This window comes from Hylobates moloch, unplaced genomic scaffold, assembly GCF_009828535.3.
Source record: "Hylobates moloch isolate HMO894 unplaced genomic scaffold, HMol_V3 SCAFFOLD_19, whole genome shotgun sequence".
Taxonomy (NCBI): Eukaryota; Metazoa; Chordata; class Mammalia; order Primates; family Hylobatidae; genus Hylobates; species Hylobates moloch.
In genome coordinates, this window is record NW_026652294.1 from 10,170,279 (window position 1) to 10,185,301 (window position 15,023).

Below are 15,023 nucleotides of genomic sequence, written 5' to 3' on the forward strand. Positions count from 1 at the left end.
TTTTTTTATTCCTTGTCTCTGACTATCCAGAAATCGGAGTCAATGCCTGGCTCTTGCCTTCAAGAACACCTTGACAGCTGACCTAATATCTGGCTCTGATCTTTGGTATGTGTCTTGTCTCCTATTCTGGACTGTCCTCTGGTCTCAAACACTCTAGGGTTGGCTATAACTATCATTTTCAAGGTTGTGCTTTTAGGAAATGTTGGTTGTCTGCGGAGAGAGAATGGGGAGCCAGGGAAACATACTCACTGAGAAAGTGCTAAATAAAGACAAATACATATACACTTAAAAATAGTTAAGATGGTAAATTTTATTTTACGTGTATTTTACCACAATATAAAATTTTCAGAAAAAAAAATAGAAGTGAAACTCAGAGTCGACAGAATAGCTATTTGTCTATCTAGTTTTATCTAGGAGACACAACTAGGATTATCAGAACAAAAGTTGAATAAGCAAAAGAAGCCAGGTCGGACTCAAAGTATCTTAACATGAAGATTTTAATATCAGGATGTTTGAGTCCAGAGATAAAGTCGTGGGTAAAGGTTGATTGTGGTGGGATGCTTTGTTTTGTTTAACTAGTTTTGTAATTACAAAGTTAAAGTATATTGTGGTAAAAATGCAAGGAGATAGAAGGATATAAAATAAAAATTAAAAGTCGTTCTTCCCATCACCACCAGTCCTACTCCTCTTTTTCATACACTCGCTAAACTTTTCTATGCGTATACATTTTTTTCCAACTCACATGAGATAATACTTTATGTACAGACCTGCAACTTGTTTTTCTGCCCAAAAGAATATCTAGGACATCTCAGGAGCTATCTCATATGTATGTATATATGTATGTATGTACATACATACATATAATAGATGGATAGATGATTAATGATAGATAGATAGATGATAGATAGATGATAGATAGATAGATAGATAGATAGATAGATAGATAGATAGATAGATGATAGATAGATAGATAGATAGATAGATAGATAGATAGATAGATAGATAGATAGATAGGCAGATTGAGATGGGGTCTCATTTTGTCACCCAGGCTGCAGTGCAGTGGTGCAAACAGGGCTCCCTACAGCCTTGACTTCCTGGGCTCAAGCAATACTCCTGCCTCAGCCTCCTGAGTGGCTGGGACCACAGGTGTGCATCACCACACCTGATTAATTTGTAAGTTTTTTTGTAGAGACGGGTTTCGCCATGTTGCCCAGGCTGGTCTCAAATTCCTGGGCTCATACTCTCCTCCGACCTTGGCTTATCAAAATGCTGAGATTCAAGGCATAAGCCACCACACCTGGCCTCCTATGATTTTAAATAGCTGTATAATCTACAAAATACAATAACTTAATTGACCCACTAGTAGGGTCTGTTTATCTATGGTCTGCCTCTGAAAAAATATCTGGCATATGCCCATGCTTGTTCCTCATTGTGGCCTTCTTGCTTATGGTCATTATTTCATTTTCTATATAGTTACCTTCTATTTTTCTAAAACTTTGTTAAAGGCAGAATGTCTATTGTTTCATCTTTATATTCCCAGTATGTGCAATGGTACATAGTAATACTAAATACTTGTTGAATGAATGACTATTGACTTACCCAAAAATAAATACCTAATAAGTGACAGAAATACCATTATAATTCTCAATCTAGCTCTCTCTTTCCATTAGACTGTATGGTCTTGTAGACTATCCTTAAAAACTGATCAACATAACACCCTACCACATACAATATCAAACCCACAATTCTTTCATCTTTTTTTTTTTTTCTTTTTTTTTTTTTTTTGAGACGAAGTCTCACTCTGCCGCCCAGGCTGGAGTACAGTGGTGCGATCTTGGCTCACTGCAGCATCTGCCTCCTGGGTTCATGCAATTCTCCTGCCTCAGTCTCCCAAGTAGCTGGGATTACAGGCACCTACCACCAGGCCTGGCTAATTCTTAATAGAGGCGGAGTTTCACCATGTTGGCCAGGCTGGTCTCGAACTCCTGACCTCAAGTAATCTGCCCACCTTGGCCTCCCAAAGTGCTGGGATTACAGGCATGAGCCATTGTGCTAGGCCTTCCTAAGTTTTTTGTTCCTCCATGATCTGGACCTATCCTCTCTCACCAATCCTGTCCTCCTTGACTTCAAAACAAGGCCACCTTACTCCATACATTGTGCTCTCTTCTTTGTCTTTCCCACCAGTCATGCTAACCCCCACCCAGGTCATGACTTAATCTGCTGCTCTATTCTGGAATTCCTTCCCTTCTCAGGTCCTTCCATCCCAATTACACCCATCATTCACCAACCAGCTTGTCTCAGAATCTTCTCTTCTCTAAACCCATTTTAGTATATATAGTCTGGTACTAGCTATTCTCTGATTGTTTCGTATTTGTTAGAATTTCCTCTCCTATTATCTTTTTAAGGTAGCAACTATATTTTAACAATAATAGCTACAATTTATTATGTGACTGTGATAGCTCATATTATTTGTTCAAAATATTCACTGCTTCTCTGTATCTAGCCCATTTTAATAGAATTCCTCCCTTTGAGGTGAGTATACTTCCTGCTCCAGTGATGTCAAGCTTGGCCATATGACTAGCTTTAGCCAACAGAATATGAGTACAAGTGTTATATGCCACATCTGAACAGAATTTTAAGAACCATAATGTGGTTCCATCATGCTTCTTTTCTCTCTGTCATGAGGCTGGGATCTCTCAGATAAGGGTGAGCCCAGTCTAGGTCCTAAAAGAAAGAAGTTGTGGAACAGGCCTACAACTGACCTATAGTCAATGTGAATAAGTAATGTGAGTGAGAACTAAACCTTTGTTCATTGAGATTTGGGGATTGTTACCCAGAATGTAAGCAAATAACTTTCTTCCTGTTGCTGCTTTCCCCATCCCCACCTTTCCAACCTATACAATAATAATAATGACAACAACCACAACCTAAGAAATTTCAAGAAATTACTTAGGAAGTTCTATGGCTTTCCTTACCTCAAGTCAAAGTGGGACTAGGGGCTTCCAAGAAAATTAGTAATAAAAATTGAGAATACCTGTAGTAAGACAAGATTGGCATCTCATTCCCCATTTGGATTATCAGACCAGCTGTTCTCAAATTTTAGCATGCAACAGAATCACCTAGATAGCTTATTAGAACACAGATCATTAGGTCCCACTGGGCCCCAAAATTTTACATGTCTAACAAATTTCCAGGTGATACTAACATTCCAGTCCAGAGACCAGGCTTTGAGAACTACTAGGTTAGGCAATGAATATTTGATCTGCCATTATAACTTGAGAGAACTGGCAGAAAGAGGGACAACAGTATAATAGCTTAAATGCCCATAATTTGATACAGCAAAGATAGGCAAATTTCCAAAACTTAGACACCACAGATGGCTTGAGACATCTTCCTGGTATCCTACCCAAGAGGACTGCCAGAAGACAAGGGGATTCCACAGAAGGAGGCTTTTGGCCGTGCCACTTGATGTGGATGCTGAAAGACGTTGAAAGAAACAGAGCTGGAACTTACTATCTCACATTAAGAAATTGCAATGGTAGTGTGATGCCTCCAGCTTTGTTCTTTTGGCTTAGGATTGACTTGGCAATGCGGGCTCTTTTTTGGTTCCATATGAATTTTAAAGTAGTTTTTTCCGTTGGTGGGACTGTAAACTAGTTCAACCATTGTGGAAGACAGTGTGGTGATTCCTCAGGGATCTAGAGCTAGAAATACCATTTGACCCAGCCATTCCGTTACTGGGTATACACCCAAAGGATTATAAATCATGCTACTACAAAGACACATGCACACATGTGTTTATTGTGGCACTACTCACAATAGCAAAAAGACTTGGAACCAACCAAATGTCCAACAATGATAGACTGGATTAAGAAAATGTGGCACATATACACCATGGAATACTATGCAGCCATAAAAAAGGATGAGTTCATGTCCTTTGTAGGGACATGGATGAAGCTAGAAACCGTCATTCTCAGCAAACTATCACAAGGACAAAAAACCAGACACCACATGTTCTCACTCATAGGTGGGTATTGAACAATGAGAACACTTGGACACAGGAAGGGGAACATCACATACTGGGACCTGTTGTGGGGTGGGGGGAAGGGGAGGGATAGCATTGGGAGATATACCTAATGTAAATGACGAGTTAATGGGTGCAGCACACCAACATGGCACATGTATACATATGTAACAAACCTGCACATTGTGCACATGTACCCTGGAACTTAAAGTATAATTAAAACTATATATATTTTAAAAAATAAATAAAAAAAAGAAATTGCAATGGGAAGCCACCTTAAAGGGTCCTCCAAAAAATTAATATACGTGATCTCACGAGAGAACTATCATTTGGATACCTGCCAACGTCGACCCTTAAAAACTGCAACGACCAACAGTGACTAAATTACAACAGCACCAGTAAGGTAAGAGACATTTAACCCTTTCCATCATCTTCCTTCACATACTAACACACTGGAAGAGCTAGAGACCCAGAAGAGAGGGGGAGGAGACGTTTACAAAAAAGTTCCCTCCTAATGAAGTCTGGGCCACTGTCTCTGGAGAAAAGGGAAAGAAGGACTTTGAACTGGATGTAATATTGGAGTTTTAAATTTAACCAGAATTAATTTTTAATACCAAAAGTATGCAGAAAGTTATGGAATTTGGAATCTTCCCAGAAAGAGGGACTTGGCAAAGCATGGTTGAAGGAAGTGTTTGTAGGAAAATTAAGTCATGTATTTGTATCCCCATAAGACTGGTGAGGAAGCATATACATATTTACCGTTATCAGTAGCTTCATTTTCTTGATTACATGCATATCTTTTATGATTTCTTGATTTTTATTTTTCAATTTTCTTTAGGAAAGGTTTTTTCTATCTATGAAAAAGACTAAATTAAGTGGTGATAAAATTCTATCTGTCTTCACCTCCTCACTTTGGAAGGAAAAAAAATCTTAAGAGCTGAATCTGCTTTAGAACAGAACTTAAAATGAAATATCCTCTTTCTCTCTCAGTATCAGGACTTGTATTTTATCTCTACTTTTTCTACTATCTCTTAAGTTTTTCCCTCTGTTATCACTTCATTTTCAATACTGGAAAAGATGATACTTACCCCAGTGTTAATGCTCCCAGAATTTTTACATCTATCTAACTGAACTACAGCATTCTTCACTGCTTTAATGTCCTCTTCCAGAACAGAAGGAAGCAATACTCCTTGGAAACCATTTATATTAAGCCAGATTTCAACTCACAAAAGAACTTGAAATGACCTGATATTGTGGTCTTTTACAGACTTCACACCAGATGCTTTCCATTTTTATAGACTCCCCCAAAACTTCACTTTCTTACTGGATTTCTGTACCTCTGTGTGTCCAATGATCATATATAACAAGCAGAACTATAAAACATCATAGATTTACATTTTCTGGTTACTAACTTAGGTTTACAGACTGGTTTGTCTCATTTGGTAGAAAAATATTTTCTTCAGCTAGCTTCCTAAAACACAATCAGGATAAATTCTGCATATAGGCAAACAGCCAGAGTACAATAAGTTAGACCTAGATAAGGAGAAGAGAACCAGAAGTTCAATTTTAATTTTTAAAAAATCTGAATTCCAGAAACGGTCTATTCCCCAACTTTATAAGAGGCACAAAATTATGCCTTATCCTGGGCCAGGCACGGTGGCTCACTCCTGTAATCCTAGCACTTTGGGAGGCCGAGGCAGGCAGATCACAAGGTTAGGAGTTCGAAACCAGCCTGACCAACAAGGTGAAACCCTGTTTCTACTAAAAATACAAAAATTAGGCAGGTGTGGTGGCACGTGCCTGTAATCCCAGCTACTCACAAGGCTGAAGCAGGAGAATCACTTGAACCTGGGGAGTGGAAGTTGCAGTGAGCCTAGATGGTGCCACTGCACTCCAGCCTGGGCAACAAGAGCGAAATTCCGTCTCAAAAAAAAAAAAATTATGCCTTATCCTGATTATATTAATCAGGGTTAGATTTAGGTCCTAAATAATTCAAAGTAATAGTGGCTTAACATAAGGGAGAAGTTTAATTTTCTCTGATATTAACAAAGACCAGACATCAGGAATCCAGGGTTGATATGCTATCTCAACTATCATCAAAGACCTGTTCCCCTATTCTCCTGCCCCATCTTCGACATATAACTTTCAATTACAGTCCAAGATAGCTGCTTAAGTACCAGCTGTCATATCTATATTCCAACCAGGAGGAAAGAGAAAGGAAGAAAGGCACATTGTTCCCTATAAAGATATGTCCAAGAAATTGCACTTGATACTTCTACTTATATCCCACTGACCAGAATTTCATTTTATTCCTCTGTACTAGCTGTAAAGTTGGAAAATGTAGCCTTTATTCTGTGTGGCCAACGGTCTAGTTAATAATTACAGAGTTTATTGCTAAGGAAGAAATGGAAGTGATTATTGGGGGAACAGCTAGCAATTTCTGCCACAGTGATTATCACATTTTATTGTTTCTGAGCCCCAGGACTTAACTTGTTACCTCAGGCAAGTCAATTTACATTTTTCTCACAAAAGTCTCCCAATACTCGCATGAAGAACATCCACTAGAGAAATGCCGGAAAATACAGGATTATCCTGGGAATGCCAAGAAATTCTCAACATAGAGGCAGCAGTAAATTTACTAAGAATTTTAGGTAGCAGTTGAATAAAACAATGCTCAGTTGATGCTCTGTTTCCTCTTTCCCCTTGAGATCCTTCCTCTATATTGCAGGTACAGACAGCAAAAATTTCTATTACCTAGCATTAATAGCATTAATACTATATAAGATATGGTATGCCAAACCAAAGTAATAAATCTAAAGAAATCACACAGAGTACCAAGAATGTGAAATGTGACTTGGCACTAAGACTAGCAAAGAGCAGCACAGTGTGTGATTAATCCTGCATGGCCACATTTACGTCTCTAATTTGCTCATATAAATGCATTAAGCCAGACGGTTTTAAAGACTAGCACTCACATATACTCATGGGTCAACACCCGCATCGTATGTACTTTATGGGTGCCCAGGCTTGGGCAATACCCACCCTTCACCCTTCACTACTTTCCTAGCATAAGCCGCCTTATTTTTCTCCACTTCCCATAATCGGTATTCTCACATTATATACATACACACACACACACACACACACACACACCCCTATGCCAGTATCTGTTGTGACCTTGCTAAGTAATACATTAGGAGGATGTGAAGAGGCAACTGTCACTTTAATTTAGAACACATTAAGAAGATAATTTTTTAAGTGGGCATTCTATTGTATTTGTGAAGAATTAGAACCCCCATCCAAAAATGGAGTCATATACTTTGTTAATATAAATCCTATTCCATCTACTAAAGAATAATCCACACTAATAACTGGAATTCTTGAAAATGTAATCAAATTCTAAACAAATGCTTTTATTTGTTAAATTTTAAAACTTACCAGGCATGGTGGCTCACATCTGTAATCCCAACACTTTGGGAGACCCAGGCAGGAGGCTCACTTGAGCCCAGGAATTTGAGACCAGCCTGGGCAACATAGTGAGACTCTGTCTCTACAAACAAAATAACAAAAATTAGCCAGGGTTGGTGGTGCACAGCTATTCAGGAGGCTGAGGTGGGAGAATCACTTGGGCCCAGGAGGTCAGGGTTGCTGTGAGCTGTGATTACACCACTGCGCTCCAGCCTGGGTGACAAAATGAGACCCTGTCTCAAAAAAATACATACGCTGATTTGTAATTATTACAATAATTCTATATTTATTGATTTGTTGGCATCTACCTCCAACCAGACACATCATGTGAGCCTATTCAGTGAGGCAGCTGTAGTAGCAATTTGTTTCTAGACTAACAATATATTGTTAACTATGGTCATTTTCTTCTATCTCAAGTGCTAGCAATTAACAGATTCTCAATTAGTCTTCACTATGGAATTGTAATATGAGGAATTGTACATGACAAGCAAATATAAAACTAAGACATGCCTCAGGCATTAGCAAACTTAGAATTTTTGTTATATCAGAAAAGTGAAACAATCTGCAACATCTGAGAAGAGATTTTTTTTTTACCTTGAGACAGAGTCTTACTCTGTTGCACAGGCTGAAGTGCAGTGGTACAAACATGGCTCACTGCAGCCTCTACCTCCGGGGCTCAAGAGATCCTCCCGTCTCAGCCTCCTGTGTAGCTGGGACCACAGGGGCATGCCACTGTGCCTGGCTAATTTTTTTCTTTTTTTTTTTTCTTTCATAAAGACGGGTTCTCACTTTGCTGCCTGGGCTGGTCTCAAACTCCTGGGCTCAAGCAATCTGCCTACCTCAGTCTCCCAAAGTGCTAGGATATTATAGGCAGGAGCCACTGTGCCTGGCCCATAAGAGATTTTTTTATTTCAAAGAAATTAGGTACAAACTAAGAATGCTATGAAAATATGATTATAAGTTCAAAAAGAAAACATCCTCAAAGAATGTGAGCATAGTTTGGGGGCAATGAACACAATCCTCTCTGAGAAAAAGCTGAATGGATCCCTGCAGCACATCTGCAGCTGATCTACAAATGCTGGGAGCAGTTATAGGAGGGGATCTTCAAGTTCACAATGCAACTAGAAGAGGCCCAGGTTTGCAATCCCAAGACCCACAGAATCTATTTATTTCAGTGATAACAGAAGCTACTTAAATCAACAATCTGAGGGGAAACAAACAGCAAAGATACACAAGAATCTCATTCTCTACGTCTCCTCTCCCCCATCTAAGCTCAGGTTATCATTTCCTTCATCCTCCATTTCTTTCATACTTGTAAGAGTTCATCTCTCATAATACTTTTTTTTTTTTTTTTTTTTTTTTGAGACAGAGTCTCACTCTGTCGCCCAGGCTGGAGTGCAGTGGTGCTGTCTTGGCTCACTGCAAGCTGCAGCTCCTGGGTTCACACCATTCTCCTGCCTCAGCCTCCCGAGTAGCTGGAACTACAGGTGCCCGCCATCTTGCTCGGCTAATTTTGTGTGTGTGTGTTTTTAGTAGAGACAGGGTTTCACTGTGTTAGCCAGGATGGTCTCGATCTCCTGACCTTGTGATCTACCCGCCTCGGCCTCTCTAGGAGCTGGGATTACAGGCGTGAGCCACCGCGCCCAGCCCATAATACTATCTTGCGGGTTACAATTATAAGACTGGCTCTCATTTGGTTTTAAGAGCAAAGGGATGATAATCATTAAATGTCTAATACTACTTGTTAGATTCACCCTGCCTGGTACAACCAAAACACTCCAATTATTATTTTCAAGAACATGTATTTATTCTGCCTCTAATTATAGCTAAATTAGCAACTTTAATTACTCATCCTTTCTTCTCTAGGAACTGCACCTCCTCAATAACTGTGAAGTCTGAGGTCATGTTTGTTCTGCATGAGCCTTCCCCCTGGCCTAGGAAACTTAACAAGGGTTAGACACTTGACGAAATTAGAGCTTCAGACTACCTCTTGTAGGAATCTGGAACTGATACTCAACCATCTTGTTAGTCCGAAGTATTCTCTTGTGAACCCCGGACCCAAGGCCATCATTGTTGGTAATATATGCTTGGCACCTGTATGCCAAAGCAGAGAAAGCTAGTCTTCAGAAAAAGAGAGAACCATGAAGAACTGCAGAAAAAAAAGTAGTAATAAGAGACTATGGTAAACTAAATAACAGCCCCCAAAGATATCCAAGTCCTAATCTCTGGAATCTGTAATGCTGGTTTGTATGGCAAGAGGTACTTTGCACATGTGATCAAGTTAAGGATCAAAAAATTCAAAAAATGGGGAGAATATTATGGATTAGCCAGGTAAGCCCTAAATATAATCTTAAGTGACCTTATAAGAGGGAGGCAGAGGGAGATTTTACTACAGAAGAAGAAGGCAATGTGATAACTAAAACAAAATGCCATACTGCTTTGAAGATGAAGGAAGAGAATATGAATAAAGGAAGGCAAGAAATATAGCTCTAGATAATGGAAAAGGCAAGGAAACACATTCGCTCCTACAGCCTCCAGAGGGAACACAGCCCTGGCAAGATACCTTGATTTGAGCCTAGTGAAATTAATTTCGGACTTCTGAGCTTCCACAACTTTTAATTTCTAATTTTTTATTGTATTTATTATTTTATTTACTTATTTATTTTTGGAGACAGAGTCTCACTCTGCTGCCCAGGCTGGAGTGCAGTGGTGTGATCACACTTCACTATGCACTTGAACTCCTGAGCTCAAGTGATCCTCTTGCCTCAACTTCCACAGTAGCTGAGACTATAGGCATGCCCCACCAAATCCAGTTAATTTTTTTCTTTTCCTCTTTTTCTTACAGATGGGGTTTTGCTATGTTGCCCAAGCTGGTCTCAAACTCCTGGCCTCAAGTGATCCTCCTGCCTCAACCTCTCAAAGCACTGGGATTACAGGCATAAGCCACCACATTCAGCCTAGAATTTTAGAAGAATAAATCTAAGTTGTTTAAGCCATTAACTATGTGGTAATTTATTACAGTGGCAACAGGAAACTAACATAGAGACAAAGTGGCCTTAAACAGAGAGACTAAGAGGTGGCTGGCTGGGTTCCTAACTACTTTCTATTTCATTCTTTCACGTTTTCATGCAGCTTAGCCTGAACATCTTGCCATTGGGCTCCATGAGATACCAGTGTTTCATGACAATAAATTCAACATTTTGCTTAAGCCAACCAGAGTCTTAGCTAAGATATAAGCAAGCCCAAGAAGAAGCGATGCAATGTAATTTGAAAAGAATCATAACTCACAGTCTCCAAAAAAAAATGTATCTGCCTCCAAGGTCTAAAACAGAGCCCCAAATTTCTACCACAGGAGTCACCCTTGTAGCTTTAGGTATTGTATGTAGAATGCCCTGTCTTAAAGTGTAACTTTATTTTTACCCAATAATAGAATTCTCTAATATAATTGCATAAACTGAATCAGCATGCATTTTTTGACAAAATAATGTAAGAAAAACTTATATTTTGCCCTAAAGAATTGGAGCCCAAGAAAAGTACATTTGTAAGAAGGAAGTTACCAGAAACTGAAACGTAAAATAGCCATCTGAGAAGGCAAAAATCAGTAAGGCAATAATATAGAAAGAGGAGGTTTTAGCAGGTGAAGAACAACACAAGAAAAGTGAGTACTAAGAGAAGGTTAGACTCAAAATGTGGAGATGACAAGCAGAGATTTTCCCCACATTTCAGCCTAAGGCCTACAGATTTAGAGGATCAACGGAGAAGCCAAAATATGCTTCACAAATCAAACCTATCTTAGACGCTCAGTACAAAAACTATACTCTACCAACATGAATCCCAGACCTTAACACAATGAGGAAAGCAGTCCACTTTCAACAATGAAAAATGAGCAGGTTCACCAATACTTTCATCTTTCAAAGCTTGGAAAATTGTACTATTGTGAATAATTATTAAAAGTCTACCAGTCTTTAGTTTTCATAACAGTATGCAGAACAACTCTTTTCCAAAAAATCATTATCCTTCCATGTAGTACCTTTATGGAATAGGTCATTATGTGCTGGAACTCTTTGTACCTCAATCTTCAATTCACATCAAAAGGCAAAATGTCATTAAAAATTTTGATTAGCAATGCAGAAAAGCAAAATCCCAGTATAACAAAAACCTAATCCAGGTTGAAATGTTACAGCTAAAATCATCAGAAATAAAGATATAATTTCCTAGAACAGTCTCTGTGACAAAAGACCGAGGAGGGAAAAATGCATGTTTAACATAAACTAGGAAGAGCTTGTATTATTTGGTGAAGAAAATGCAGAGTGTCCTGAACAATAAATAACTAAAGTATCATTTATCACTTGGAAACAACAGGGAGCACGAAAGGGCACAACAAGGGAGCAATCACCCAAACAGGATTACTCATGAACTCCAAATGCTCGTCACTAATTACAAATTATCTCATAATACTCTGAAATGATCAAATAGGTTAATATAGGATTTGAATTAATCTTCCTAGGTTTAAGATTTTCCTCTAATCCACTGAACCTTAAAAGCAGTGGAGTGTGATTTCTGTATAACAAGAGAAAGAACACTAGGAACATTAACATAATATTTCAATCTTTTGCCAGGCCAGTATCAGATACAGCTCTTTTGCGAGGGTAAAAACTTGATGCTTCATGTTCTGACCTTTATTAGGATATATCTCTTAAAGAAAGGTCTATTCGAAGCCAGAGAATATCTTTGAGTCTCTGGAGGGCAGTGACTGTGCTCAAAGCATCTTTGAATCTTCAGCAGTTAATATATGATGTATGATTGATTGATAAATGAATGATACAATATTACAAACCTTTCTTCTAAGATTCTGCCTTTCCTGAATAGCTAATAAAAGCCCCTCAATAAGATACCATACACTAATCAAACTAAGAAACACAAAAGAGCATCTATTTATATCATTCTATTAATTTACATGAAACATTATATCTATCTACCACGTTTCAATTCTCCACCTTGTATGAGTTTCTTCTTGATTTCCCTATCAGTCTTCTTTTTAAAAATACATTGACATTTCTTTAGTTAAATGGTTGCTATTATCTTTATAAAGCATAATGGTAAAGACTGACTTGTGTAACCATTCTTTAACAGTGGGAGTTATGAACCTTAAGCAGTGAAGAAATCATTCTTGGGGAGATAGGAGGCAAAAAGGAGAGGATAGAAGAACTGCACTTGATGACTTGTCCTGGGTGGTATTAATAGTTTCATAGACATTTGCTTACCGATAGATTATTGAATTATACATTTTGTTTTGTATACCTTCATGTTACATTATTGAATTATACATTTTGTTTTGTATACCTTCACGTTTCTAGATTACTTTTGACAAAAAGAAAATGTGTGTGTGTGTGTGTGTGTCTGTGTGTATCCTCAAATATATAAAGAATGAAACTGCAACCGTAAAATAAGAACAGGTTACTTTTAAATCCAAAGACCAGGCTGGGCGTGGTGGCTCACGCTTGTAATCCCAGCACTTTGGGAGGCCGAGGCGGGCGGATCACGAGGTCAGGAGATCGAGACCACGGTGAAACCCCGTCTCTACTAAAAATACAAAAAAAATTAGCCGGGCGTGGTGGCGGGCGCCTGTAGTCCCAGCTACTCGGAGAGGCTGAGGCAGGAGAATGGCGTGAACCCGGGAGGCGGAGCTTGCAGTGAGCCGAGATCGCGCCACTGCACTCCAGCCTGGGTGACAGAGCGAGACTCTGTCTCAAAAAAAAAAAAAAAAAAAAAAAAAAAAAAAAATCCAAAGACCAGTTCAGGAAAGTTATATCTGCATAACAAACATTCCTTAAAAAGGGAACAGAGAAAACAGGGAGGAAATGATCAAAGAAATAATTCAAAAAAATTCCCAAAGGACACTGTTTTCTAGATAGAAAAGGCCCACCAAGTGACCAATACCATGAATGAACACACACTCACATCAAGACATAGTAACAAGAAGTTTCAGAACAATGAAAATCTTACAAGCTTCTAACAAAAGATATTAAAGGATTTAACATCAGAATGGAGAAAGAAAGGATTTGGAATTAGAATGGCTTTAGACTTCTCAATAGGAACACTCTATTTAAGCTAGTTTAGGCTTCTTGTTCCTTCCTAAGGCAAGCAAAAGAGCCTTAGCTAAAACATTAATCTCATTGTATTTGGAAAATGCATAATCAAAAACAATAAAAAGAGAAGGTGGCTCAAAATTATTCCTATAAACATGAAAGATTTCTTTACACTATAATGAAATAAAAATGAAAAAGGTATGCAGGCTGAAAAATAAAGTCAACTAACTTAGTAACTGTCAAAAATATTCTTATTATAGGCTGAATTAATATGTTGAGGTCCTAATCCTCAGTACCTTAGAATGTAACTGTATTTGGAGATAATGCCTTTAAAGAGATAATTAAAGTAATTTCATAAAATGAGGTCATATTGAGATAGGAAGTAGGACTCAACTCTGGAGATGGGGCTTGAATTCAGGACCAGATTGAGGACTAGCTAAAACAGGGAAGAGGCAAAAACACCTCTCCATAAGACACGCCCAATGGTCAGTTTACTATTGCCATGGCAATAACTGGAAGTTACCACCCCTTTCCATGGCAACTACCTGGAAGTTGCCACCTATTTTCTAGAAATTTCTGAATAACGGACCCCTTGATTTGCATATAATTAAAAGTGGGTCTAAATATTACTGCAGGACTGCCACTGAGCTGCTACTTGGGAAACACTGCCTATGGGGTACCTCTGCTGCTGCTGTACATTGCCACTTCAATAAAAGCTGCTAACACCACTGCATGCCCTTGAATTCTTTCTTGGGCAAAGCCAAGAACCCTCCTGGGCTAAGCCCCACTTTGGGGGCTCACCTGCCCTGCATCAATATGAGTGAGCCCTAATCTAATATGATTGTTGTCTTTACAGGATGAAGAGATTAGGGCACAGACATACCTGGAGGAAAGACAATATGAAAGAAGCAGACCATCTAAAAGCCAAAGAGAGAAGCCTCAAAAGAAATCAACCCTCCTGACACCATGTCTTGGTCTCCTATCTTCCAGAACTATGATAAAATAAATTTTTTTGTTGTTTAAGCTACCCAGTCTGTGGTACTTTGTTACAGGAGCCCTAGCAAACTAATACAATTCTATTAATACCCTGCTAAAATAATTACTGCTGGTTAAACATGATGGATTAAACATGAATTTATATCTTCTCTCTTCCAAAATCCCACTAAAATGACATTTAAAAATGTTATAAATGATATAAACTCACAAGGAAAAAAAGATCAGGAGAAGAGGCAAAGACAGCAAAGTTTTAAAAGCTAGAAAGCAGATGAACAAGTGGTAACTGACTTAGCAGAACCAAAGAACTGACTTGGCAGAAGCAAAACTTAAGCCAGTGAGGAAAGCTGAGAAGCAAACCAATGTATTTATATGTATATCAGAATCCCTATAAGGCTCAGAAAGTAGAAGTACCATGTACCTCTGGAACCTGAGATGAAGACAAGGCT

The 15,023-nt window shown here is 38.6% G+C and overlaps 1 protein-coding gene across 3 annotated transcripts in view; it reads right to left on the bottom strand.

Annotated features, from left to right (window-relative positions):
• The window catches only part of TTC28 (tetratricopeptide repeat domain 28), a 738,720-nt gene that overhangs the window by 518,672 nt on the left and 205,025 nt on the right, over window positions 1–15,023 (bottom strand). The gene's annotated exons all lie outside the window — the stretch shown is intronic.